Source organism: Myodes glareolus, chromosome 24 (assembly GCF_982192425.1).
Source record: "Myodes glareolus chromosome 24, mMyoGla1.1, whole genome shotgun sequence".
Lineage (NCBI taxonomy): Eukaryota > Metazoa > Chordata > Mammalia > Rodentia > Cricetidae > Myodes > Myodes glareolus.
Window position 1 is genome coordinate 47514620 of NC_142049.1, and position 27773 is coordinate 47542392.

Consider the following 27773-nt stretch of genomic DNA (forward strand, 5'->3'; position numbering starts at 1 on the left):
GGGGGGAGCTGGGAGGGTATTGGGAGGAGGGGAGGAAGTGGAAATTTTTATAAATAAATAAATAAGTAAATTTAAAAAAAAGAGTGGGCAAGGGATGAAATTGGAGAAAGGGAGAGCCAGATACTATGAGAAGGGGCTAGACTCAGTTTCATTAAGCACAGAAAGCTACAGAGATGTGAAGGAGGAATGTGGGGCAATTAAATCTGAATTTCAGCTGTGTTGCTAAGAAACAGGGAGAGATCTTAATAGGATTGCTCTGCACAAATATGATGACCTTGGTCATATTGTTCCATGTATCTGCATTCACATGTGCTAAGTGGAAATAAATTATCTACTTCATGAAAGAGTGGTGTGAATTAAATAAAGTCATATATTAAAATACACAAACAAACACTACGTGGAGCGATCACTTAATGTCCATGAGATATCAGTTCTTTTACGTTACTGAAGGTGGAACATTCTTATCAAGTTCTGATCATCATTAAATGCTTCAGACAAGAATCTCTAACAGGAATAAATCAGTTGTAACATACATGTTGAGCAGATACCAATCAAATATGGGGAAGGATCTAGAAAGAGGGAAAGCAGAAAGACATACATAATCTCTAAACACGAAACGCTGCTTCTGGAGATTCCAGAGCCTGCAGACAATGCCCCCACTCCCGCACACCATGAAATGAGTGCTTGGGGCTTTGTCATTTGGGCTCCATCTGGCCACACATTTCTCTGGACCTTAAGCAAATTATTATCTGATTGCTTATGGTTGTCTCTCTCTATGCTTTGCAAATGTATAGTACACAGAATATATTTGATTCCAGTTAACTGAGTGCTCTTCATTCATCGCAACGAAGGAAGTGGAAAGAAGCCCGCTTGGCCAGGTTATGCTCTAAACTGAAAAGAAATGTGGAGCAAAGAAGACTGCAGAGGTCAGAACAGCACAACTATGAATAATATTGGTGGGTCTGGACAGAGGCCGTAAGAGCACATCCTGCTCTGACTGAGGACCTAGTTCAGCTGCCATGACCAACATGGTGGCTCCCAATTGTCTTAACTCCAGTTCCAGGAGATCTAATGCTCCCTTCTGGATGCTTCAGACATCAGGCATGCATTCATACACACATGTGTATGCAAGTAGGCAAAACGCTCATACACATAAAATAAAAGCAAAACACTTTTAAAATAGACTATTGACTGCTCCCATAGCCACAGAATTCAGGAGTTAAAAGAAAATCAGAAAGCTTCTTTCCACTGAGAGCACAGAACTTTCTATGTGGATAGAAGCTAAGTGTTGGGTAGACAGTTGTGCAGCGCCCTCGCATAGAGATGGCAACCCCCTCATTTTCACCTTTCAGCTCCACTCTAAGAAAGTTCCTGTACGATGCCGCATTTGGTCCTCTAGCCAACCTGCTGATATGTTGTGCAAATCCTAAAATAAAACCTTACATTTTTAGTGGAAAGTAGTCAAGCTCGTGAACATTACACAGACAGCGTTATCAATAATTTCACTGTTCTGTGCATCTCTAGTAGGACAGAATTCCCTGCCATTCTTGCTGTGTCCTGGAAATGTCTATTCTTCTTGCTTACGGATGAATGGAATAAGGTAAAGCCCAGGATTTTCCACCAGGGAGCTATCTGAAACATTTGTACAGGGGCACTACTCCAGGTCCAACTGACTCCTCTTGCTCTTACAGCTCTGTAGAACTGAGACTCATGTTTAACTGCCATTGCTTGCTGCATTTGGTGCTTCCAGATTAAGATACAGAAGCATCCTCTCTATCTTGCCATGGTTCAGAAGGCCCTGACTCCCTTGCATCCTAGTTTTACCTTCCTGGCTTAGAGGAGTTCTTAGCCATGACCAGTGTTAAAACTTTTAGTTACACCTATAGATCTTGCCCAGAATTCTTCATTTTTTTTTCACTTTTCAGTCACATTGAAATTTACTGCAGGGCTGGCAAGCAGAAATACGCCCCCAGAGAAGCAAACTGGAGACACGGGCAGAGAAAGATCCATGCCTATGTGCAGAGATGAGTCACAGATTCACAGTTCAGTCAGGATGAAATTATCTTAGTCTTGTTAGTGACAACTGAGCATTTTGGGGGGTGGTAGCACCCCTCTATAATCCCAGCACTTGAGGGGGCAGGGACGGAAAGATGGAGAATTTAAGCACCAATCAGAGTTCCATAGAAAAACCTGCTCTGAAAACAAACAGCCACGGGAAGGTCACAGGGAAGGAAACCGGTTCAAGAACAGCTAAGAAAGTAATATGCAGTCACCGGTGCCTGTGGGTAGGCTTTAGGGACGGCTAGGTATCTTAGTGCAGAAATGCGCTGAAGCTGTAGTAGACAGTGAGAATACCTAATTTCACAGTCAGCTGACAGGCATTGGAAACCCATACAGAGCTCTCAGTGCTCACTGTTATAGCCTGGTCTTGGCAGGGGAGGCCATGTCTACTGTTGGTCACTTGGCTTCTTCCCCATGCTCAACCTGTCTCTCAGACTGGAGTCTTAATGTTTTCAAAGGAACAAAATAAATAAATAAATAAATAATGAAAAGGCGGAGCTGCGGAGCTATGGAAACCTTTTCCTCCTTCTTAACTTCACCCAGGGCAAAGGGACTTTTGTGACCTGTAATTTCAGGAATTCCAAAAGGTTCCCATCACCTGCTGCCATGGTTCTTAACTAACCACATCCAACATCCCTGCTACCGCAAGCACATTACAAATGGTGTCTTCATTTTCCTGAAATGCATTTTTACCGTAAGATGAACTGCCTATACATTTAAGTTTTGAATTTTGGCACAAAACCTAAATTTACGATACTGAATGAAATTTATATGATGAAATGCATGCAGTGGTCACAGGGTGGGCACGGCTGCTCTAAAAATCCAAGAGCCATTGGATGAGGGTAAGGTCCAACTCAGATGCAATAGGACATGATTCAGCAGGTGTTTCCAGTGTGTCTCTCAGATACTTGATTTTGAAGTAGGCATACTGAATATATCATCATCACCAGGCACTGGAGAAAATGGAGCTATGGAGCATGCAGGTGGAATCAAATACGTGAACAGATAAGACAGGGTTCATCAACAATGGATGATCTCCCACATCAGAATACTTCCTAGGTACCAGATACCACTCAGAGCTCAACACATCCCAGGGACAAGTCATCTTCTCATCCCGGGAAACCAAGTGGGGAAGGACCCAAAGTCACTCACCGCTAGAAGCACAGATCTGCGATTCAAAACCTGAAAGACACTGAAGGCTTCTGTGAATGCCCCACCCCAGGGAAAGAAACAGTCCAGACAGGAAGTGATCGAACAGAGTCCTTGAAAACTGGGATAACGATGCTGAGCTCCTGGCAGGAGGGCGGGGAAGGACTCAGTTTCTTTAAGGGACTGGCCATTGGCGGCAGTTTGGCCATGCTCCAAAGAGTATGTGGACAACACATACAAAAAAGGGGGGATGAATTAACTTTAAATTCTATTATTCTATAGCTGTCTTTTAAAAAAAAATCCTGGCATTGTAAAGAACAGAACAAGCCTGCTAATTCTCTAATAATTCTGTTGCTGAATTTATAGAAAATTATATAAAAATACTCTAAGATAAGTGAAAATAAAAGTTTGGTTTGACAATACTGTTTCTTAAAAATGCATTTTCTTCTAAATAGAAATTTACTGGAGAGGCTCAGGGGACAGTACAGAGAGGAGGGAATGTGCCTGGCAAGCATAAAGAACTCTCCCCAGAATCTGTGTCAACCCCAGATGGGGCAGCATGGAGCTGTACTTTCAGGGCTAGGGAAACGAAGACAGACAGATCCCTGGGCTTGATGACCAATAAGACTGCTCAGTGAGCTCCGGGCCAGGAAGAGAAGCTGCCTCAAACAAACAAACATACGAACAAACATATGCACACTGGGGTACTCACATGCCTGTACATTTGTGCATGCACACGTATGCGTGCGCACACACACACACACCACTTGTGGGAGACATCCTTATCAGTCTGTTGGACATGATACAAGTTTCACTCATTTCTGGGACTTTATGTGATATCACAGGACAATCAGCAGCCCTGGATCCTGTCCACTGAATGACAGCAACATTATCCCTTCTCATAACCAGGATAACCTAAGTCCCACCACAGGCTCCCATCATCCGTCCTATGGGCAGGCTCTCCCGGCACCGCCAGCTCCTAAATCCTCTTCCTGGAGCTGCAGGGTCCATTTTATTTCATTCAGGCTCACAGAGACCTGCACTGCCTTTCGCCGTTTTAGTTATGGGGGTTCTGAGCAAAATCTGGCCTGAAAAAAACACAACCTTTCTTCTACTTAAGAAAATCAAATCTAAAAGAATTTCTCCAGACTAGGATCCACCCTTCACTCCCTCCTCACTGGGCATACACCTGTCCGCGGTCACTGGCGTCTGTCCTCACCTTCTTTTCCTCTTGGTGAGCACATGGCTCATGTCCCAGGCTTATGCCACAACAAAGAGCCAGAGTGACAGATTGCTGGCTGATCCAGCCAGAGAGCCAGCAGCCTACACTGCTAGCTGTTTCTCCCTCCAAATGAGGCCCCCAGGTCTGTGTGCCTCTCTGTGTCCCTGATGACATCTGCTAGCTGGGTGCCTGCCGTGCCCGGTCCACTGAATATCACTGGCCCCTTGAGATGCCAGCAGCATGCTCTAACACCAAGGCTCTGGGGGAGTGCAAAGCAAGGCACTAGCTGCAGACTCATGCTCACAGACTAATGGCTAGCAGATCCTAGAGAAGCTAAATAAGAAGATGAACCTGAAGAAGATTATTTAGCTATCTGCCAGGAGATAGGAAATAGACAAGAGTCCCAGGTGTTCCCTGATTTTTAATGGAAATTGTTACATTTAAAAATGAACAACACATTTAGTGTCTCACATAGATTTTTAATTCTTTTGGGGGGACCAAAGCAACCTAGGTGCCCCTCAATAGAAGAGTGGTTAAAGAAGGTGTGGAACATATACACATTAGAGTTTTACTCAGCAGTAAAAAACAATGACATCTTGAATTGTGCATGCAAACGGATGGAAATAGAAAACGCTTTACTGAGTGAGGTAACCCAGTCCCAAAAAAAGAATATGGTATGTACTCACTCATAAGTGGATTCTAGCCATAATTAAAGGTCTTTGAGCCTATAACTTGTGATCCTAGAGAAGCTAAATAAGAAAGTGAACCTGAAGAAAATCATATAGTTATGTAACATGAGGCTAGCTTGTTGGGGTTTCTGTCCTGCCCAGTACCCCAACAAGCCAGTAAGTCCCAAGGAAAATCACACGGAGTCTACATTAGGTTATAAACTGATTGGCTCATTAGGTCAGGCTTCTTGTTAACTCTTATAACTTATATTAACCCATTATTCTCATCTATGTTAGCCATAATGGCTCCGTACCTTTCTCAGCTGGGCAAGTTACATGCTGCCTCTTCAGTGGTCTGCGCAGGAGTGGCTGAGGGCTTCCTGTGTCCCAGAATACTCCCAGTCTCTTTACTCCACTTCTACTTCCTGTCTGGCTTTCCCGCCTATACTGCCTGCCTGGCCAATCAGCGTTTTATTAAAATATGATTGACAGAATACAGACAATTCTCCCGCACCATTTCCCTCTTTTTTTTTTAAACAAAGGAAAATACCCATAGTCCATTTGTTGGGAATGTGGGTGTAGTATTTCAGGCTACTTCCTGCTGGTTGGGGGCGCTGATGATCTTATGGGGACCTAAAGAAAACTTAGAGTTATCATCAAGTCCTGACTAGAGTATCCTGTGAGTCTTGATCATCTCAGGCAGCAGTCTTGAACCTGTTCTGGATGAAGAACTCAGACATCTGGGTCATCTATTCCTGTCGGAGATTTTTCAGGTGGCCTCCCTTGGTCAAAGGTGATTTTTCTTAACTCTGAATAAATCCAGAGCCTCTCGTTTTCTGTGGAAACAAAAGCAAAATCTCTTCTTCAAAGTAGCATACCTTTTGACTTCAGTTTTGAAGCCAAGGTATTTTCAAAATACCTATCTTGGGTTAGTTCAGTATCATTTATAAACAAAAGTCTTTTAGCAGCTGTTTCTCCTTCCTCAGCATTCAAACAATTGAAAGAGAGCATAATAGCATACAGTATTAAGATTCTCTGTGTATTTTCCATCTTTATGTGGCTTTATTTCAACCTCTATTTCTTTTATTTTTACTTTTAACTTTTGGCTTTTTTGAGACAGGTTCTCTGTATATATCTTTGTCCTGGAATAACTCTGTAGACCAGGCTGTCCTTACAGAGATCCTCCTGTCTCTGCTTCCCCAGTGCTGGGATTGAAGGTGTTTGCTACCACACCTTGAACTCAGAGATCTGTCTGTCTCTGCCTCCCAGGCATTGGGATTAAAGGTGTGTGCTACCACACCTTGAAGTCACAGAGGTCAACTACCTCTGCCCCTTAAAGTCTCAGAGGTCAACGTACCTCTGCCTCCCAGGCATTGGGATTAAACTTGTGTACCACCACACCCTACATCTCCCCTTTTTTTTTATTTTTAATGACTTTAACCTTTTAGCCTGCATATATTTTTAACACATAGTAAACCATTTAGAGGTTTTCTTCGTCTTTGAACCTCTCTTTTACTGTATCTCTCTCTATTTTCTGACCACATGAGTCTAAAACCGTGGCTTTGCCGGTTAGACCCAGCTCATTATTTACCTTTCCAGCCTCATGGCTGAGGTACCAGTCAGAGCTGTGTTCAATGACACAACTCTATGGCGTTTCAAGGTCCTTGCTAGCAAGCAAGCTGCAGTATTCTGCTCACAGACCACACTCAGTCCGACTGCCTGCCTGAAAGAGTCAGAGATTGCCCTGGCAGGACAGCCCAGAAAGCCGGCATTTTAAAACAGCACAGCTTTTTTCCTGCTACGACTGAAAACCGAAAAGCATGTGTTCAGCTTTTCACCAACAGCATTTAAGTGTTTCGTGGCAGGACCTCTTAATGAGCTGCAAGGTTTTGCAGCTAAGGCTGAGTCAAGAAGCTTGTCTTAGATGAGAGCATTTGCTTGCCTCTAGCAAGCAGAGCAGAACCAAAAAAATTGCTGCTACCAAGAAAACATACTTTACTCTATTCTTTCCCAAGCTTTCTCAGGCTTTCTGTGGATTCATTTATCCACGTCTGGGCGCCATATGTAACATGAGGGCCGGCTTGTTGGGGTTTCTGTCCCGCCCAGTACCCCCCAGCAGGCAGGCCCCAAAGAAAATCACACACAGGACTCCATAAAGTTATAAACTGATTGGCCCATTAGGTCAGGCTTCTTGTTAACTCTTATAACTTATATTAACCCATTATTCTCATCTATGTTAGCCATAATGGCTCCGTACCTTTCTCAGCTGGGCAAGTTACATGCTGCCTCTTCAGTGGTCTGCGCAGGAGTGGCTGAGGGCTTCCTGTGTCCCAGAATACTCCCAGTCTCTTTACTCCACTTCTACTTCCTGTCTGGCTTTCCCGCCTATACTGCCTGCCTGGCCAATCAGCGTTTTATTAAAATATGATTGACAGAATACAGACAATTCTCCCGCACCATAGTTATCCTCCTGGATATTGGAAATAGACAAGATTGTCAGGCAAACTTGGGGGCATGAGGGGTATGGGGTGAGGGGTTGAGGGTGGGGGGTTGGGGGGTAGATATAAGGGGAGTTGGGTAGAGAGAAGGGAGAAGGGGAGGATTCGGGATAGTTTGGGGGAATAGGTTGGGTGGGATGGAGGAAGGATGGATATGGGAGCAGGGAAGTAAATATCTCAACTAAGGGAACCATTTTAGGGTTAGTAAGAGACTTGATTCTAGAGGGGGTCCCAGGTCCAAGGCGAGATCCCCAGATTGTTCCCTGGGCAGCAGAGGAGAGGGTGCATGAACTGGCCTCTTCCCATAACCATATTGATGAATATTTTTTATATCACCATAGAAACATCATCTGACAATGGATGGAGACAGAGACAGAGTTCCACATTGGAGCACTGGACTTAGCTCCCTAGGTCCAAATGAGGAGCACAAGGAGGGAAAATGTGAACAAGGACGTCAGGATCACAAGGGGTGCGTCCACACACTGAGACAGTGGGACTGATCTAATGGGACCTCACCAAGGCCATCTGGACTGGGAGCGATGGAGCATGTGATCAAAATGGACACTCTGAACGTGGCTGGCAATGAAGGCTGACTGAGAAGCCAAGGACAATGGCAATGGTATTTAATTCTACTGCATGGACTGACTTTGTGGGAGCCTGGTTTGCTTGGATATTGACCTTTAAAGACCTGTATGGATAGGGGAGGACCTTGGACTTCCCACAGGGTAGGGAAAACTGACTGCTCCTAAGACTAGAGAGGGAGGGGGAGGTGGGAAAGGGGAGGTGGGGAGATATCATCTTACACCTGTAAGAATGGCTAAAATCAAAAACACCAATGATAGCCTATGCTGGAGAGGATGCAGAGTAAGGGGAACACTCATCCATTGCTAGTGGGAATGCAAACTTGCACAACCATTTTGGAAATCAGTGTGGTGGTGTCTCAGAAAATTGGGAATCAACCTACCTCAGGATCCACTCTTGGGAATATACCCAAGAGATGCCCAATCATACTACAAAAGCATTTGTTCAACTATGTTCATAGCAGCATTATTGATAATAGCCAGAACCTGGAAACAACCTAGATGCCTCTTCATGGAAGAATAAATAAAGAATGTGTAGCACATCTACTCATTAGAGTACTATTCAGCGATAAAAAGCAATGACATCTTGAATTTTGCATGCAAATGGATGGAAACAGAAAACACTATCCTGAATGAGATAACTCAGATCCACAAATATGAATATAGTATGTACTCACTCATTAGTGGATTAGAGGGGTTCACAGGTGTCCACAAGGATGTTCCCAGATAGGTACCTGGGTAGTAGAGGAAAGGGTGCCTGAACTGGCCTTGTCCCATAGTCACACTGATGACTATCTTGAATATCACCATAGAACCTTCTATCTTGAATATCACCATAGAACCTTCGTCTGACGACAGATGGAGATAGAGATAGAGACCCTCATCAGAGCACTGGACTGAGCTCCCAAGGTCCAGTAGAAAAGCAGAAGGAAGGAGAAGATAAGCAAGGAAGTCAGGACCGTTAGGGGGTGGTCCATCCACTGAGACAGTGTGCCTGATCTAATGAGAGCTTACCAAACTCAGCTGGACTGGGACTGAATGAGCATGGGATCAAACTGGACCCCCTGAATGTGGCTGACAGTTGGGGCAGACTGAGAAGCCAATGATAATGGCACTGGGATTTGTCTCTACTGCATGTACTTGCTTTTTGGGACCCTATTCTATTTGGATGCATACCTTCCTAAGCCTGGATGGAGGGGCGAGGGCCTTGGATTTCCCAAAGGGCAGAGTACCCTGTCCTCTCTTTGGACTGGACATGGAGGAGTGAGGATGAGTTGGGGAGTGGGGGGGAAATGGGAGAAGGCCAGCAAGTAGAAATTTTGAATGGTATTATTTATACAGCAATAAACATTTTTTTTTAAAAAATCACTCTCTGATCTCAGGAGAGGTTTGTGATGTTTTTTTGACTTCTAAAAGAGGCAGGAATGGTAATAAAATGTCTGATTTGTACATTTTCTATGAAAATAAAGATCATAGAAATAGGGTTCTTAGTGGTGGCATACAATAACTCAAAATGCACATCTTATAAAAGGACAAAACAATAAATTACTTTAGAAAAGGTTTTCTCATCAGGTTCATCTTCTTATTTAGCTTCTCTAGGATCACGAATAATAGGCTCAAAGACCTTTAATTATGGTTAGAATCCACTTATGAGTGAATACATACCGTGTTCCTCTTTTAGGGTCTGGCTTACCTCACTCAGTAAAGCGTTTTCTATTTCCATCCATTTGCATGCAAAATTCAAGATGTCATTGTTTTTTTCCGCTGAGTAAAACTCTAATGTGTATATGTTCCACACCTTTTTTAACCATTCTTCTATTGAGGGGCACCTAGGCTGTTTCCAGGTTCTGGCTATTACAAATAGTGCTGCTATGAACATAGTTGAACAAATGCTTTTGTAGTATGTTAGGGAATCTCTAGGGTATATTCCCAAGAGTGGAATTGCTGGGTCCTGAGGAAGGTTGACTCCCAGTTTCCTGAGAAACCGCCACACTGATTTCCACAGTGGCTGCACAAGTTTGCATTCCCACCAACAATGGATGAGTGTTCCCCTCACCCCACATCCTCTCCAGCATAGGCTATCGTTGGTGTTTTTGACTTTAGCTATTATTTAGCTATCCGCCAGGAGGTAGGAAATAGACGAGAGTCACAGGTAACCTCAGGTGCATGGGGGGTGGGAGGGTTGTTGGAAGGGGAGAGGGTTAGAGAGAAGGGAGTAGGGGAGAAATGGGGAAAGGTCGGTGGACCGGGATGGGGGGGAGGGAGGAAGGATGAATATGGGATCAGGGAAGAATATATTTCAACTAAGGGAGTCATTTTAGGGTTTACAGGAGACTTAATTATATATGGGATCCCAGGTCCAAGGAGAGATCCCCAGATTCTTCTCTGGACAGAGGAGAGGGTGCCTGAACCGGCCTTGGCCCATAACCATACTGATGAATATTTTGCTTATCACCAAAGATCCTTCATCTGGCGAAGGATGGCGATACAGACGGAGACTCACATTGGAGCACCAGACTGAGGCCCCCAAGATCCAAATGAGGAGCAGAAGGATGAAGAAAATGAAAAAGGAAATAATTACTGCGAGGGATGCTATCACCCACTGATACAAGGATTACGGATCTAATGAGAGTTTACCAAGGCCAGTTGGACTGGGACTGAACGAGGACGTGATCTAACCAGATTCTCGGAATTTGGCCGGATTCTCTGAATGTGGCTGGCCGGAGTCTTTCTGAAAAGCCATTGACTATGATACTGGGACTTGTTTCCTCTGCATATACTGGATTTTGGGGATCCAGTCTGTTTGGATACTCACCTTCCTGGACCTGGAGGGAGGGGAGAGGAACTTGAACTTCCCACAGGGCAGGAAACCCTGACTGCCCTAAAGGATGAAGAGGGAGGAGGAGAGGGAGTGGGGGGAGTGGGAGGGTGTTGGGAAGAGGGGCGGAAATGGAAACTTTTACAATTTAATAAAATTACTTTCAAAGAAAAAAAAAGAAAAGGTTTTCTCCAAAAAGAAAGAAATTCAGGAAGATGTACAAATCATGTAATGATGTGAATGAACCCTATAAAAATCCTAGAAAACACAAAAGGTGCAAGGAAATGAATAAAACTGTTCAAGACCTGATAACGAAAGTAGAATAGAGGCAGAAAATCCAAACTGAGGAAACTGTGGGAATGAAAAATATGAGTATTTGAACAGGAACTGTGAAGGCAACCCTCAGCTAAAGGATACAAAGGATAAAAGAAAGAAATCTGGAAGTAAAGATAGGATAGGGGAAAATGGGTGCATCAGTCAAAGAGAATGTTAAATCTAACAATTTCCTGACACAAAACTTGCAGGAAATCTGGACATTATGAAAAGACCAAATCTTGGAATAGTGGGAATAAAGGAAGTCAAAAAAACCAACCTTAAAGGACCAGAACCGTCTTCAACAAATCATAGAAGAAAATAATTAGAACCTATAGAAGGAGATGACTATGAAGAACAATGAGTGATCAGGATGCTACTCTATCGGATCTGATAAGAAAGTCCCCTCAACACATCATAATCAAAACACTACACAGATCAAACAAACCAAGAATATTAAAAGCTGCAAGGAAAACGACCAGATAAGAAGTAAAAGAAGAACTATTAGAACTGCTCCCTGAAAGCCAGAGAGTTCAAGTGCGGTGTATTGAAGACCCCAGGGTACCACGGATTCCAACCTATACTACTCTACCCACCAAAACTTCCAAACCATACTTGGTAAAATAAGATATTCCACAGCAATGCTAACTTTGTGCAACGTCTGTATAGAAATCTAGCCCTAAATAGGTGCTAGTAGGAAAACTCTAACCTAGTTAAGGTAAAGACAACCTTGAAACCACAAAGAATAAATAATTCCAAAGTCACCAAACATCAAAGGTAGAAAAACACATACATACACACATACACACACACACATGTATAATCAGTATAAATATTAAAAATGAATCAATATTCATTGCTCATTGATATTTCCCAATATCAATTACCTCATTTCCTAAGTAAAAAGATATACAATAACAAAATTAATGGGAAAACTAGATCCATCTCTTGCTGCATCCAAGAAACACATGTCAACATCAAAGAGGGACATTACATCAGAGTGAAGGGTTAGGAAAATATGGTCCGACTAAATGAACCTAAGAACTAACAAAAGAATATTCGATTTTTTTTGTCTGCACTTTATGGAAGATTTTCCACATTAGAGACATATGAAACACAAAGCAAATCTCAACAAATACAAGAAAAATTAAATGACACCCTGAATCCTACGAGACCACCTCAAAAAAAAAGCAGAAAATCAACAACAAAAACAATAGAAAGCTGGCAAATTCATGAAAACTGAAAAACTTTCTACATAATAAAAAATAGTTCTACGCACAAATTTAAAAAATGAACACATTCTGGGATTGAATAAAAATTAAAACACAACATGCCTAAATTAATGAAACACAATGAATAAAGCTCAAAGAGGCACTTCATAGCAATAAGGGTCTCCATTTTACAAAAGGAATTGGAATGATATACTATAACTCAAATTACACCTGACACGTCTAGAACAACAAGAAGAAATCACAGCAAGAAGGAATAGACAGAAGTGATCAACTCAAGGTTGTATTCAATGAAATGGAAAGCCATTAAAAGTAGAACAATGAGTCAATTCTTTGAGAAAATCAGTTAGATTAATAAAACCTTAGCCAATTTCACTATAAGACACAGAGTGAAGATCGTAACTAGAGATGAAAGTGGCCACATAAAAGCAGACACTGAGAAAATTCAGAGAATATTAAGAACCTATTTTAAAATATATCTCCTGTACTGCATCAAATTGGAAAATCTAAAAAAAAGAATGAATAATTTTCTCAATAGATATGACTTGCCAAAGTTAAATCAAGATCAGAGAAGCAGTTTTAAATATATATATTCCCAAGGGAAATTTAAGCAACCATTAATCGTCTCCCAACTCCAAAGAGTCCTGGACCAGATGGTTTTAGCAAAGAAGTCTACTAGACTTTCAAACAAGAGTTAATAACAAAACTTCTCAAATTACTCCACAGAATAGAAACAGGAAGAACATTGCCTAATTCATGCTATGAGGCTACAGTTACCCTGATACCTGAACCAAACAGAGACCCAACAAGGAATATTACATATTGTAAGCAGAGATTGCCCTTTCATTCCAGCCATCCAGACTCTAATAATCACACCGAAACTACACTAATTACAACATTGTATGGCCAATAGTTTAGGCTTTTTTCTATCTAGCTCTTGCAACTTAAATTAATCATTTCTATTAATCTGTATATCACCATGAAGCTGTATCCTACCGGTAAGTTTCCGGCATCTTCCTCCTTCAGCACCTACATTATGTCTTCTTGACTCTACCTACCCTCTCTCTCTCTCTCTATTGCTCTGTTTGGATTTACTGCCTGGCTTTATTCTGCTCTGCCATAGGTAAAAATAGCTTCTTTACTAACCAACAGTAATAAAACATATTCACACCATACAGAAGAGAATCCCACATCAACATATCAATTTCCCTTTTTAACATAAATATAAAAATACATAACAAAATCCTTGCACACTAAAATGAACACATAAAAAAGATAATCCCACATAATCTAGTAGGGTTCATCGTACAGATGCAGTCACAACTCAGTATATGAAAACTTAGAAATGTAATCTGCTACATAAGCAAACTAAAACCAAAAGGTCTCACGGTCATCTTCAATAATCTAATGATGCAGAATCATTAGATTCTGTTTGTCTTTAGCAAAACCCAACAACCCTTCATGAGAAAAGTCCTGGAGAAATTAAAAATAAAATATTATACACCTTCACATGATAAAGGTTTATAAACGTGCACATATACCACACATGTTCACAAACACAAACATATTTTTAAATTAAAAAACATATCTTTTAAATAAACACAATTTGGAGACTTAGTTCAGTTGTGGATTCATAGCTGGCATGCATGAGGCCTCAATCTGATCCTCAACATCGCTAAAAGTAGGCATACATAGGAATGTGTGAAATGGAAATGGAATGTACGCTCCTTTCTTTCAAAGGGCTGAGACCAAAGGAGTTCCATCTTTAAAGAACCTTATGAAGATGGCATCTCAACCCGGAGCTTCTTCCAACATTAGCCACACTCAGAAATCACCAGCCTTCCTTACACAAGAGGCCCTCACAGTAAGGGTCCCTTCAGTGCCCCACGCCCGTCGTGGCTCGAGGGTCACTCTCTACTACCTACCCCTACCCCTGCGATTTGGATGCGGAAGAGCGAGGAGACTCACTGCTTTCTTGGCAATGATGGTTTTGTCTTTGCAGTGCCAGCACAGTACATCTTCCAGAGCCCAGATGCTGGGCTTCCAGAGTGGAGGGGAGGGCCGCGGGTAGGGGCGGGACCTAGCGGGGAGGCGTGGCTTAAGCGCACACGATTGGAGCAATCCCCACAGATGGGCAGGGAGGAGCAGCGCCGACGTGGAAAGGGGTTGCGCGGACTCCACCTCGTGCACTGCCTTTCGCCACGCCCCTCCTGGGCCGCTCCCACTCCCGCCTCAACTTGACTATTCTGCGCCTGTCCCTCGTGTGTCCCGGTGTTAACCGAAACCTCTTGTCCAAGCCGGGCGCCGAACGAGAGCGCGTGCGGAGGAGGCCTGAGCTGTCCCGTCCGCCGTGGCACCGCGTGGGTGGACTTTGCGTGGGGAGCAGTCGCGGACTCAGGCTCCTCTTCTGCCCAGCGGGGCTGAGGTCGTAGACTCCAGGGCCGCGGCCGGCCTGTCGCATTAGCCACCCGCTTGTCGCCTCCATCCATGGCGGTGTCCAGCTGTCTCTGCGGAACCGGGGCCGGCGCGTCTTCAGTCCTCCGCGGGATGCAGGCGGCCAGCATTGCGCTGGAGCCGGCGCCCGGGACCGGGGGCTACCGGCCGGGCAGTCAACGATGGAAACACAGCCCCATGCTGCGTGTCGTCCAGCCCTAAACTCCGGAGGAATGTGCACTCGAGGATGGAGTCCTACCGGCCCGACAGGGACCTCAGCCGCGAGGACCTGGGCTGCAACCTGTGGCACATCAGCGACCTGGAAAACTTCAATGGTGAGCTGCACCTCCTCTCCCTCCCCTCCCCAGCACGACTTGGATGGAGCCTTGCAGGTCCCATGCCCAGGGTGGTTGCAGAGCTGTTTTTTTGTTTTTGTTTTCCCAAAAAAACAAAACCAAAAAGAAAAAACTATTACCAGGCGACTGGATGACCTGGTTTGTGTATTTGAAAAAAGGTAAAGGAGTCATTACTACACCTAGCCATGTTTTATCTTACTGATTTTGCAATAACATTCTCAGTACTGTTTTATCATCAAACTTTATAAGTAGGTTGTGCACAGGGCATAAAATATACTTCATGTGTTTCTTAGCTCAAAATATTAGAAGGCTGAAATATATCCTAGTGCCTTGATTTTTGTTCTTGTTGTTGTTTTCTTTGGTTTGGTTTTTGTTGTTTTCTACTCAGATCATCACACAGTTTAGTTAAACTCACTTGAAGTGTATTTATGAGAACGAGTAGACTGTCTTTGGAATGGAGCGTGACTTGTAATCTGAAAAGCTACCTTTAAAAGCTAAGGAAAGGATTTTGTCAGCGTTTCATTTTAGGACGGCAGCTTTATTCAATAAGGATACTCACAGTTTATAGTAACTTCTGGTACTACATGATTTTTCTAGTGCTATTTAGGATTTATTTTTTTTTATGTGTGTGTGTGTGTGTGTGTGTGTGTGTGTGTGTGTTAATGTGTTACTTGTGGCATCAGTTGAGGTCAGAGGAAGGTGTTGTATCTCCTTGATCTGGAGTTCTAGGTGGTTGTGAAGTGTCCATCTTGGATGCTGGCAACCTCTCTCAGGTTTTCTGGAAGAACAGGAAACATTCATTCTGAATCAGGGAGTCATCTGTCCAGCCGCTTGGTGGTACTTTCTGTGTCCATTAGCTTGATCCTCTCTTTAGATGACTTTGAACTCTAGCCATGCGTTTATACATTTTGAAACGTGCAGAAGAATATTAAAGTCAGAAGTCCTCCTGAACACCATAATAAAGCTGTATTTTAAAAGGAGTGAAGAGATGAAGGGGTTCATTGTAGAAGACTGGTACCAGTCCTGTCCACGACTGACAAACAGCAGCACATGGGATACTTTAAAAGTTCGTTTTATTCTTATAAATGTTTACGTCTGGCAGGTATGCGGTGGACTTTGAGTTTATCCCTCCATCCCTCCCTACTCTCACTTTTCTCGTGCCTCCCCTTTCCCATCACTGTCCTTTCTTCCCAAACAGTTTTGCTTTTACATGCATACCATTCCACATAGAGCATTTGATGTACCTATGAAGCCTGGGGCCCATGAGTGAGAGAAAACATGGGGATTTGCCCTTCTGAGACTGACTTAATTTGCTTGATATAACTATCTCCAGTTGTCCCCATTTCATCTTCATGGCAGAAATGAATCCATTGTATATAAATCACATCTTCTCTTTCCACTCCTGAGTTAGTGGGCAGTGGTGCAATAAACATTGAAGTGCAAGTTTTTCTGTGGTTTGTTTTAATTTTTGGACAAATACCCAGGAGTGTTATGACTGAGCCATAACCTAGATTTAGTTCTAGCTTTCTCAGGGACCTCCACATTAACACAATCTGGACTTATTTATGTGGTCACCAGCAGTGTACAAGGGTGTCCCTTTTATCTGCATTCTCACCGGCATTTGTCATTATTTGTTTTCTTAATAAAGACCATTCTGAATGAAGTGAGATAAAAATCTCATTGTTGTTTTTAATTCATGTTTATAATGGCTAGTGATGTTAAATGTTCTTTTCTATATTTTGAAATTTTCTTTCTCTTGAGACAAGGTGTCACTATGTGGAACTTGATATATATACCAGGCTGGCCTTGCTCTCACAGAGATCCACCTGCTTCTGCTCCAAAGGTTGAGATTAAATGTGCTCTAACATTCTTGGGTTTCATGTGTTGCCAGTTTGTGCTTCATCTTTTTTTTTTTAACTTGGAGAGCATAAAATCCATCCACTTTAATAGTGTGCAGTTCTTTGGTTTTAGTGCATAGTTACAAAGTTAGTCCCAGGTAGGACCAGCACTTTTTTTTCTCTTCTTTTTCTTTTCTTTTCTTTTCTTTAACTTTCCTCGGGTTCTTTTTTATTTTATTCTTTTGCTTTAAGAAAATTTCCACCTCTTCCCATTTTCCTCCCACTCCCCACTCTCCCTCGCCCACCAGTCCTAAGAGAGCGCCCTGTGGAAAGTCCAAGGCCCTCCCTCCTCCATCCAGGCCTAAGAAGGTGTGCATCCAAACCGACTAGAATCCCAAAAAGCCAGTACATGCAGTATAATCAATACCAGTGCAATTATCATTAGCTTCTCAGTCAGCACCCATTTTCAGCCACATTCAGAGAGTCTGGTTTGACCACATGCCCATTCAGTTCCAGTACAGCTGGATTTGGGTAAGCTCCCATTAGAACAGGCACACTGTCTCAGTGGGTAGACCAACCCCTCACAGTCCTGACTTCCTTGCTCATCTTCTCCCTCTTTCTGCTCTTCAACTGGGACTTGGGAGCTCAGTCCATTGCTCTGATGAGGGTCTCTGTCTCTATCTCCATCCATCGCCAGACAAAGATTCTATGGTGATATTCGAGATAATATCAGTGTGATAGTGGGGCAAGGCCAGTTCAGGCACCGTCTCCTCTGCTGCCCAAGGACCTAGCTGGGGACATCCCTGTGGACACCTGGGATCCCCTCTAGAGCCCAGTCTCTTTCCAACCCTAAAATGGTTCCCTTAATGTAGATATCTTCTTCCCTGCTCGTATATCCGCCCTTCCTCCATCTCCACCCTCCCACTCCCCCAGGCTCTCCCCAGTCTTTCCCTTCTCCCTCCTCTGTCCCCCCTCCACTACCCCCACCCCCATCCTTTCCCCACCCCCATACCTGGCGATCTTGTTTCCTTCCCATTTCTAGGAAGATCTATGTATTTTTTTGGGGGGGGGGGATTCATCTTGTTATTTGGCTTCTCTAGGCTTGTGAACCATAGGCTTAATGTCCTTTTTTATGGTTAGAGTCCACTAATGAGTGAGTACATACCATATTAATCTTTTTGGGTCTGGGTTATCTCGCTCAGTAAAGTGTTTTCTATTTCAATCCAATTAGCACGCAAAATTCAAGATATCGTCGCTTTTTACCACTGAGTAGTACTCTAATGGGTAGATGTGCCATACTTTCTTTATCTATTTTTCCACTGAGGAGCATCTAGGTTGTTTCCAGGTTCTGGGTATTACAAATAATGCTGCTATGAACATAGTTGAACAAATGCTTTTGTAGTATGATTGGGCATCTCTTGGGTATATTCCCAAGAGTGGTATTGCTGGATCCTGAGGTAGGTTCACTCCTAATTTCCTGAGAAACTACCATACTGATTTCCAAAGTGGTTGCACAAGTTTGCATTCCCACCAGCAAAAATGAGTGTTCCCCTTACTCTTCATCATTTCCAGCATATGCTATCATTGGTGTTGTTGATTTTAGTTATTCTAACAGGTGTAAGATGGTATCTCAAAGTTGTTTTCTTTTGCATTTTTCTGATCACTAAAAAAGTTGAACGTGACCTGGCATGTCTTTTGCCATTTCAACTTCATTTTTTAAAATATTTATTTATTTATTGCCAATAATAATAAGCTTTTATTTGTTAAGTTTTCTTTCATTAAATTTTAAGACTACTAAATATGGAAACAGTCTTTTCCCTGAAAAATAAAATTATATTTTTTATTTTTTTAATTAATTTATTTATTTATTAAAAATTTCCACGTCCTCCCCGCCTCCCTTTTCCCTCCCCCTCCCCACCGCCCCCTCTCTCCCTAGCCCGAAGAGCAGTCAGTGTTCCCTGCCCCTTGGGAAGTCCAAGGTCCGTCCCCCTCCATCCTGGTCTATTTTGATTTTTCAGATTTCTTTTTGACAACAAATACAGGAGAATTCTTAGAGCTGGTAGATTCTTCTATATGTCTAGCATTTAGTTGCTCTTATACCAGCTTTTCTAAAGCCTGCAACTTTTCCTCTGCCAGAGACCACTGCTTAGCCCATATTGATATCTCAGTTGTTGGTAGGTTTAATAATTGCCTTGTGTTCTTGTACATCCCAAATGTCTGGTGTCCATCGTCTATAATATCTTTGAATATTTTCCTCAGAAATATAAGTTTTGGGGCTGCAGGAATGTTAATCTGGTTATTCCATAGCTGAAAGAGGTCACAATCCCACAAATTCACTGCAATATTGGCTATATATGGACTTAGTCTTCCTATTTGCCCTTCTGGCCCTAGGCATTCAACCCATCTCGTGCTTTGTTTTTACCCAAGATAGGGTTCCAATTCCCAGGAACTGAACATCTACTTCTTGAGAGGTCAACTTGGATGCCAGGATTCTGGAGTAATGATACTTAAATCCACACCAATGTCAAATAAGCCTTCAAGAAAAATGCCAATTATACAAACTCTTAGCTTTGGAATTTGATCATTTATGAAAGTCTGCCGAAATATATGTTTCCTCTGTCCTGCTGGAGTTTTTGACTCATTCTCCACATTTAACCCATCATTCAGACCAGTATTGCTTTTTACAGCAGGCGTTGGATTTTTAAAATTTTCTTGGTGAGACTTGTTCTCCACTGTGACTGGGAATGAGTGGACCACATTAATCATGGGGGCCTGCGAGAGGCCCCCCGTGGGGTTTCCCAATGGTATGGGGTTGCTTTGTCTATCCTTCCTTAACCTACATTCATTTGTCCAATGTCAGACTTTGCCACACCTCCTACATACACCTGAGGGATGATTCCTTCTATTTCTGTCATTCCCAGAGGAGGTAGTATTCCTAAGATTCCGTTGTCTACAATCCCTTCTCACATGTCCCATTCTACCACAATTTAAACATTTGGTGTTTCGATGTCTTCTCTTACCATTGGCAATTGCTTCTCCTACCCACAACATTCATTGTATGCAAGATCCATTCATCCATGGGTGATGATCTGATCTTTAAAGGCCCAAGGATCTGTTTGTACTCAATGTTGGTATTCTCATAAGCCAAAGATTCAATTATTATATGTCTAGCTGCTGGGTCAGTTACCCCTATTTGTACAGCCCTAGTTAAGTCTTTGCAAAAAGTCACTAAATGGTTCTCTCTGACCCTGTTTAACCCTAAGATATGATTCAACCCTCTTTTCGGTTCCTGAATCTTGTCCCAGGTTTTTAAGCTGCTGTGCTACATAGGGACAAGGTGTGGTCATCATAAAGAGCTTGACCCTTAGGGGCAGAGTAAGGTCCTTCGCCTAGAAGGCTCATGCCAAGCTGTGTGCCATCCGAGCTGGTGGCAGGCAGCCAAGCCGAGGGGTTCTAAAACCAAACGTTGGGTGCCAGATGAAAGCAGAAGTCAAAAAACAATCCCACACCAGTTTGGAATCATGATTAATAAAAGGGTTATTTATTTAAGTGGAAAAACTTACAGATCACTGTCCTAGACAACAGCCCTCGGCGCGACCAGGAACAGAGTCTAGCAGCAGGAAACGGGAGTGGGAAGCAAGAATGCAAGAGCAGGGCTATTGCAGCTTTTTCAAACAAAAGAGACCATGGCCAATTGGACTGGTATCTTAAAGGCTATTGGCTGAAGGAGCAGACGGAGCTCCTGCAGCATATTAGTAAAGTTGAAAACTTGTATCTCAAAAGTTCGTCAGTGTACCTTCACTGTCTTATATCTTGAATACCATCTCTGGCAACTACTAGTATTGAAGGTTACAGTTTGTTCATGACTCGTCCAGAACTTCTGAATCTCTTTCAATGGCAGATATATGTAGTTTTCTATCACACCCCATACATAAAGCAGGGGTGTTACTGCATAGCAGCATATGTTACTGCTATGTCAGTGACTTGCATTAAGGTAGATAGGTTTCTCTGGTGCCCACTGGGAGCTTGCTAGCCCTTGTACTAGTGTTAGCTTATTTGTGGTTTTGAAAGTCATGGTTATTTAACCCACTCTCTTGGAATTATTTCTCCCGCAGCCATTCAGAGGTCAAGAAATAAGACTTCTCACCACTGATAGTGAAAATCGCAGTCATCCTATCTTATTGCTGTACCTAACACTGCTTAGTGTGTAATGTAAGGATGGATATCGTCTTTACAGTTACAAAGATGAATAAGTAAAGATAATAGATGAGGAAGAATAGAGAATGCTGTTCTTTAAAGAACACATGAGTCATGGCAGGGTATAAACCTAAATTTTTTCTAGTTTTAATTCAGTCTTGAATCCTCACCCCCATTTCAACACACACATAGAGACACACACACTCACACACATATACTTTTAGTAGAGAAGTGTATACAAATCTAATTGATAATACAGATATAAAATGTAAACCAAAGCTTCACAACTTCATAATGGCTATAGTAGCTGTATAGAATTTCATTAGAGTATATGGAATTTAGATCTGGGTGAGCACTTGCTTGAGTAGCTACATTAATCTAGCTAGTTCCATCGCTGTGTATGTATGTATGTGTGTGTGTGTGTGTTTCTGTCTGTCTGTCTATCTATCTATCTATCATCTATCTATCATCTATCTACCTACCTATATTTCTTTCTTTTGCCCACTTTTTCTTCCTTTCTTCCTTTCCTTCTTTAGTAAGATCTTTATGATAAAGTTGTTTTCAATAAAAATGAAATGAAAAGAAATAGAAAACTTTCAGATATTTTCAGAATAATGTGAAGCATCGAGTTTGCTTTGAAATTGGTAAACTTTGGGAAAGAAAAAATTGCTCATTTTTTAATAAAGATCATTTAAATGAGTTCTATATGAAAGTGGAAGATCTTTGTGAGACTTATCCCCATCTACCTTGAAATATCAGCTAGTTATGTCATTGTACAAGTCTTGTTTAGGTGCCCATATTGTTAAGATTTCATGGGTGGTCTTCTGTGTCATGTATAGAAAGCACTGTTTTCTTTTCAGCAGACATTCTGGTCATCTGACTTTCATGGTTTTACTGTCCAGAACATCTTTCGTACTGTTTCCTGGGCCTTAGGTCTAAGGGTTGTGTTGCAGATGTAACAACTAGGGATGGGCACCCCAACATTAGTTGTTCTCTGCATTTTGACCAGGTGTGAATATCAGCATGAGTTACACTTTCCTGTGGATATAAGGCTAACTATTTAGACTGGAGTTGGAAACTACACTGGTTTAGAAAAGTGTCAGTAATGGGTTCTCCTCTAGGGTTCATGGCCTCATCAGCCGTGGGTGATTGGTTAGGTTACAGTACCAGGCATGAATCCCCTACTTTTGAATGGGCCTTGGGTCCAATTATGTGACTGTTGGTTCCCTAAAGATAGACATGCCATTACTGCACCCTTGGCTATGTCTTGTGCTGGTCATTGTTGTATTTTGTAGTCAGTGTCTGCTGTGCCTCTACCTGACATTTTTTTTATCCATAGATTTTAGCCTGCCAGGGAGTGTGTATGACACACAGGAATAAACATACTGTTTTGTTTTGTTTCAGAATCACAAGGCAACATTTTAAGAAAATATTGGGCTGAAGCTGAGAATTTCAGAATTTGGCATATTGAATAGCACTTAAAATGTTGACGAAGCCCAAGTGAGTGTCCTGTGACTGACTCTTGGGAACACAACTAGTGCTTTGGTGTCATCAGAGGCATTGGGAACTTAAAGCTGGCCATGTTGTGGTGTTGTGGTCTGATGGTGGTGCGTGGTATTCCCAGCCTCCTGCTGTGCTCTTATAGGATCAGCTCAGAACACAAACCCAAACAAGGCAGCATCCCTGGCAAAGGCTCCCCTGGTAGTGTTCTCCTTTCGGCATCTTAGTGGAATGAGGTTTTAGGTCAAAGGTAGTTTGCACTCTGAGATTTTCAACCAGACAAATCCCACTGGCCTATTACATCTGACATGTTAGTAATTGTGGTAGAACTCTTGCTAAGACATGTTTTCTTTTTGGTCTGATCTCAGAGAAAGAAGCAATGTTGTATCATACTTAGGATTTCCATTGCTGTGGTAAAATACCATGACCAAAAGCAACTTGGAAAGAAAAGGGTTTGTTTTGGTTTTAGTGCCCATCTCCTTCAGGGCAGGAACCATAAGAATTTGTTGGATTTAAAGTTTTCCTTGGTCAATTGTATTTTCTTGGTCAGTTGTATTTCCTTGGTCAATTGGACCAAGTCCATTGGGTCAATGGACTTGAATTTCCATGTACACAATAATAAATTATCAACATGTAGATGATGATAGAGAGATCAGGAGCTTAAAAAAAAAGGAATCCCATACTGGCTTAGAACTAAGAAATAGACCAGTGTTTAATAAAGGGCAAAATTTACAAAGTCAGGATTCTCTGCTTTAACGATGGATGAAGTTCAGATCCAAAGCAAACTGAACAGCAAACGGGGCCCAGGGTGAAGCTGAGAAGAACAGGCTGGATGTGCTTCCACATCCAGGTAAATAATTATGAGGTCATGCCCCAGTAGGTGTGTAGTTGCTAGCTATACACCTTCCTGCAGCACATAGAAAGTGCAGAGTCCTAGTACAGCTTCTTATACTGTGTCCATTTCACAAATTGAAGTTATTCAAATATAATTCAATATAAGCTTTATATCACATTGTACCCGTGTGTATATGTTTATATATATATTACTAAATATATAATTATGTATAAGAATATGTAGATTTTTCCTAAAGAATCATACAAAGAATCTGATCGTGAAGATGGCTGTACAAGTTTGCATTCCTACTAACAATGGATGAGTGTTCCTTTTACTCCACATCCTCTCCAGCATAAGTTGTCATTGGTGTTTTTTATCTTAGTCATTCTGACAGATATAAGATGGTATCTCAGAGTTGTTTTCATTTTGTTTCTCTGATGGCTAAGGATGTTGAACATTTCTTTAAGTATCTTTTGACAATTTGAGATTCTTCTGTTGACAATTCTCCATTTAGTTCTGTACCCCATTTCTTATTGGGTTATTTAGAATTTTGATGTCTAATTTCTTGAATTCTTTATTTATTTTGGAAGTCACTCCTTTGTCTGGTGCAGGGTTGTGGTGTGGGAGTACCTCTGTGTGCTGTGATTACCATTAATGAATAAAGAACCTGCTTTGGACCTATAGCAAGGCAGAACTTATGTAGGCAGGAAAAGCTAGGCTGAATGCTGGGAGAAAGAAGGGCTGAGTCAGGGAGAAGCCATGGAGCCACTGCCAGAGTCAGACATGCAGAAACTTGCCATTAAGGCACTGCCACATGGTGATATATAGAATAATAGAGATGAGTTAGTTTAGGATATAAGTTTGTTTAAGGTCTATTTTGTTATATGTATATGTATTTCTGATCTTGATTCAGGTATTGTGTCTGTATAGCTCATTTAAAAATGTAATGTATGATTAAGAAATATAATTTAATGGATACTGATCTATCATAGTGAAGCTTCTAGTCATGTTAGTTAAATTTTCTGGATGTACAGAGATGTATTTCAGATAGATAGGCATTCCTTAAACCTTTCAAAGAATACAGGATATGTCATTTAAAATGTCTTAAATGTTAGAGAGACCACTGATGGTCCGGATGTGAACCTGGGACCTTCCAGGGAGTAGACCTAAGCCAGGACCCTGGTGGGTTTTGGCATGAGTTCAGGACCTCTCAGGAACTAGGCCTGAGTCATGACCTCTGCCAGTCTGGGCATGAGTGAACCTGGGAACTCCGAGGGAATAGGCAGGAACACACATATCTGTGGAATCTGGCATGAGTCTGGTTCCTCAGAGGCAATAGGCCTGTGCCAGGACATCTGTGGGTCCCAGAATTGGTCTGGGACATCAAAGTGAATAGGCAGGAACCTGGAAGCCCTGCATGTCCGAGCATGAGTCTGGGACCTCTGAGGGAGTAAGCAGGCTCTCTGTGGGTCTAGGTATACCCGAGCCTGGGACCTGTGAGGCAGTAGACTGGAGCCATAAACCTTTCCAGGTCCAACTCCAACCCGGGAATTCTGCAGGAGGTAATCCAGACCAGGATTTTTAGATACAGGTCTAAGCTGGTAACATAGGCCACATTTGCCCTGAGGCAAGGAACTCCACCTTGGGCAACAAATTCCCTCAGGAGTGGCTCTGAATGAGCTACCTTGAACAGAAAGGGCCTGAGGAAGCAGAAGCCAGGAGCAAATCTAGTTCTAAAAGCCAACCCAATCCCAGGACACAGGCGGACCAAGATGACCCAGCAACCTGACCCAGAATCACAGATCTGCACCAGAATCAGAGTAGGACAGAACCAGCTACCTAGGACACTGAGCAAACAAGGTCCACCTGGAGCAGAAGCCAGGAGCAAATCCACTGGCAGATCAGGATTGAGCAAGTGACCATATCCAGAGTCAGCGATCTCGGTCCAACTCTAAGCCAGGGACTTCTGCAGTAGGGGATCCAGACCAGGATTTACAGAAACAGATCAAAGCCAGCAACCTAGATCAAAGTAGGTCTGATACAGCAAACTCCAAGGGAGCAGAGCAAAGCAGAGGAGCACTGAGCTATCTCCTGAAACACCGAGTAACCAACAAGGTAATTAGAACACTGACTCTGACTGTACCACGAGGAACAACCATCTGAGTTTTGGATTCACTGGCACCTAGAGGATTATTCAAGAGAATTTCATACAGCCCCCAACCACACCTATTAGAGGAAAAGATGAGTAGAAAATGTAAGATCACATGCTACACCATGAAGAGCAACACAACACCAGTAAAATCTAAAGACCCGACAACAGCAAGACTTGAAGAACCAAATGTGATGAACTAGAAGAAAATGACTTAAAAAATGACTTCAAGAGAATGTTTGAAATTCTTAAAGGTGAAATGAGAAATTCCCTTAAAGAAATGGAGGAAAAGACAAATAAAAAATGGGACGATATCAGCAAATCACGTAAAGAAAAACAAGAAAAAGAAATCAAACATATAAAAGAAACTATTCGGGACTTGAAAACTGAAATAGAAATGATAAAGAAAACACAAGCCGAAGGAATTATAGAAACAGAAATCATGAACAAAAGATGAGAAACCACAAATGTAAGCATGAACAGCAGAATACAAGAGATGGAAGAGCGAATCTCAAGCACTGAAGGTACAATAGAGGAAATAGACTCATCAGTTAACGAAAACATTAAATCTAACAAAAGCTTAACCACGAATATCCAGGAAGTATGGGACATCATGAAAAGGCCAAATCTTAGAACAATAGGTATAGAAGAAGGAGAAGTAGTTCAACTCAAAGGCACAGAAAATTTATTTGACAAAATCATAGAAGAAAACGTTCCCTACCTAAAGAAAGATATGCCTATGAAGATACAAGAAGCTTACAGAATACCAAATAGACTGGATCCAAAAAAAAAAAGTCCTCTCGCCACAGAATAATCAAAACACTAAACATACAGAGTAAAGAAAGAATATTAAGAGCTGCAAAGGAAAAAGGCCAAGTAGAATATGAAGGTAGTTCTATCAGAATTCACCTGATTTCCCATTGGAGAAAGTGAAAGCCAGAAGGTCATGGTCAAGCTTTATGTAGACATTAAGAGACCATGGATGCCAACCCTGACTAGTATACCCAGTAAAACTGTCAATCACCATAGAAAGACAAAACAAGATATTCCATGGGAAAACTAGATTTCACCAATACCTAGCCACAAACCCAGCCCGACACAAAATACTAGAAGGAAAACTCCAACAAAAACACACACAACTGATGATCTCATAACAGCAAACCCCAATGAAGGAAAAAGCACACGAATTAACATCACCAACAATGAAAACTAAATTAACAGGAGATAGCAATCACTGGTCACTAATATCCCTTAATGTAAATGAACTCAACTCACCTATAAAGAGGCACAGGCTAACAGACTTGACACAAAAATAGAACCCATCCTTCTTCTTCTTACAACAAACACATATCAACCTCAAGGACAGACATCATCTCAGAGTAAAGGGTTGGGAAATAATAACACTCGAATGGACCTAAGAAAGAAGTGGGTGCAGCTATCCTAATATCTAACAAGATAGACTTCAAGCTAAAATTAGTCAAAAGAGACAAAGAAGCTCATTTCATATTAATCACAGGAAAAATCCATCAAGAGGAAGTTTCAATGATGAACATCTCTGCCCCAAATACAAGGGCACCCTTCTATGTTAAAGAAACACTTCTAAAGTTTAAATTATACATTAAACCCCACATACTAACAGTGGGAGACTCCAACACTTCCCTCTCACTACTGGACAGGGCAATCAGGCAAAAAAAAAATGAACAGAGAAATAAGAGAACTAACAGCTGTTATGACTCAAATGGACTTAACAGACGTCTATAGAATATTCCATCCAAACAGAAAAGAATATACCTTCTTCTCAGCACCTCATGGAACCCTCTTAACAAGTGACCATGTACTCGATGACAAAACAAATCTCAACAAAGACAAAAAATTGGAATAAACCAATGTACCTTATCTTATCACCATGGTATAAAACTAGAAGTCA